Here is a 2,902-nt window from a genome sequence, read left to right as displayed (position 1 = left end):
CTCGGAGAAAGTATCATCTTCGATAAGTCAGATACTAACGGTTTGGTCTTCCCGCACTATGATGCCCTTGTTATCACTTTACGAATTTTAGATTCCGATGTGGGATGCATTATGGTAGACGATGGAAGCGACGCGTGCATTATCCAACCTTGAGTGCTTGCACAAATGAAACTCGAAGATAGGATAGTGCTGCGTTGCATCACGCTAACGGGTTTTAACAATGCAGTTGAACGAACATCCGGTGAAATTACACTCCATGTCTTGGCTGGTGGCGTCATTCTGGAAAACACGTTCTATATCATGGACCAAGACACAACGTACAATGCCATAATAGGGCGACCATGGATACACACCATGAGAGCCATCCTTTCTAGCTTGTATCAAGTCATCAAATTCCCAACTCCATGGGGAATATTCAGTATACGAGGGGAACAACGCACATCCAGGGAATGCTACTGTATCACCCTAGAATGTACGACCACTCAAGAAATGAAAGACAAAGAAAAAGAGGCATAACAATCAACAGGGTTGAGGTCAATATGTAATGACAGTGAGGACGTCATCAAAGATCCCGATAAGGTCGAATCCACAGGATCGACCATAGAAGACCTCGACTTCGTCCAATTAGACAGCAACAACCACAGTAAGAAAGCTTACATCGGTTGTAAACTTCAGGAACCAAGTAAATTTCGTCAATTCTTAACTGCTAACGCGGACTTGTTTGCTTTTAGCCATGTACCAGGAATCCCAAAGGAAATCTCCATGCACAAGCTGAACGTCGATCCATTCCACCCCCCGATGAGGCAGGTTAGGCGTAAGTTCAACTCCTCAATTAATGATGCGGTACGCGAAGAAGTGGAAAAACTATTGGAAAATGGCTCCATTAGGGAGTCGAAATACCCCTAATGGGTCGCCCACGTGGTCATGGTGAAAAAGAAGAATGGGAAATGGCGGATGTGCGTAGATTTCACAGATTTGAACAAGGCATGCCCCAAGGATTCATTTTTGTTACCCCATATCGACCAACTCATCGACACAACGTCTGGACATGAACTACTAAGCTTCTTGGACGCCTACTCGGGCTATAACCAAATCCTCATGGAAGAAGAGGATCAGGAGAAAACCACTTTCATCACCCATCAAGGGACGTATTGCTATAGGGTCATGCCCTTCGGGCTGAAAAACACAGGGGCGACTTACCAAAGGTTAGTGACGAGGATGTTCAAAGATCAACTCGGCAAAACAATGGAAGTCTACATAGACGACATGTTGGTCAAGTCCGAAAGGAAAGAAGATCACATCGACCACTTGAGAGAAACCTTCGACATACTCAGGCGATACAGAATGAAACTGAACCCCGAAAAGTGTGCATCGGCGTGGCCTCAGGAAAATATTTAGGTTTCCTGGTATCACAACGAGGTATCGAGGTCAACCATGATCAAATAAAAGCCATTGAAGGGATACCCGAGCACTTGACCACCAAAAAACAGGTTCAGAGGTTGACCGACCGTATCGCCGCCCTTTCAAGGTTCATTTCGCGATCATTAGATAGGTGCCACAGATTCTTCGGCATACTTAAGAAGGATAACGGCCTCCGATGGACTTCTGAGTGCGTCTAAGCCTTGAAGGAGTTAAAAGCATATTTGTCATCTCCACCATTACTCTCAAAACCAGAATTAGGGGAATGCCTGCTGGTCTACCTCGTTGTATCTGAAGTAGCTGTAAGGCCGCCCTGATTCGAGAAAATAAAGGTACGCAGTCTCCCATCTATTACATTAGCAAAACACTAATCGACGCCGAGACGAGATACCCTCACCTTGAAAAACTAGCCCTGGCCTAAGTCGTAGCTTCACGAAAGCTTAGACCATATTTCGAGTGCCATCCCATCTCGGTCGTCACGACTTTTCCCCTAAGAAGTATTTTACATAAACCCGAGCTATCGGGCAGGTTGGCCAAATGGGCCATCGAACTAAGGAAGCACGATATCACATATCAACAGCGAATAGCGATAAAGTCACAAGTTCTTGCTGACTTCGTCGCCGAATTCAGTGCAAAAATAATGCCTAAAGTTGAAAGAGAGGCCGCCCATGCTTCTCCCTAAATACAGGACCTCTGGGTCCTGTACACTGACGGCACGTCCAATGCTTCAGGGTCCGGGCTGGGATTCATACTCAAAGTTTCGACCGACAAAGTGATTCGTCAGTCCATAAGGCCGAGTATGAGGCCGTAATTGCAGGGTTAAGGCTAGCACTCAAATACGAGGCGAAACGGTTAAGACTACGTTGCGACTCTCATCTAGTTGTCAACCAAGTCATAGGGACTTTCCAAATTAAGAAACAAAGGTTACAAAAATACCAGACCGAAATTTGCAAGCTGCTGCCAGAGTTTGACGAATGTCAACTCGATCAGATCCCTCGAGCACAGAACACCGAGGCAGACAACCTCGCCAAATTAGTCGTAGCTACTAAACACATTACAACCGGAGACAGAAGTATAGTCCACCTTCTCAATTCATCGATAGACCAAATTGAGGTAAGAACCATAAACCTGACTTGGGACTGGCGCAACCGTATTGTTACATACTTGCAGGACGACGTACTCCTAGGTGATAAAAAAGAGGCAAAAACATTGCGAATGCAAGCAGCCAGGTACATCATCATTCACAACAACTTGTACAAGAGAACGTACGACGGCACTCTAGCGAAATGCTTGGGCCCAAATCAGAAGCATAGCGTCCTCGAAGAGGTCCACGAAGGCCATTGTGGTGCTCATTCCGGCAATCGGGCTTTGGTCAGGTATTACTAGCCCACCATGAAACAAGAGGCCGCGGACTTCGTAAAAAAATATGAACAATGCCAAAAGTACACCCCAATGATTCACCAAGCAGGCAAACACCTCAACT

The sequence above is a fragment of the Nicotiana tomentosiformis genome, chromosome 1, assembly GCF_000390325.3.
Source record: "Nicotiana tomentosiformis chromosome 1, ASM39032v3, whole genome shotgun sequence".
NCBI classification, from domain to species: Eukaryota; Viridiplantae; Streptophyta; class Magnoliopsida; order Solanales; family Solanaceae; genus Nicotiana; species Nicotiana tomentosiformis.
Note: the sequence above shows the minus strand (reverse complement) of the source record.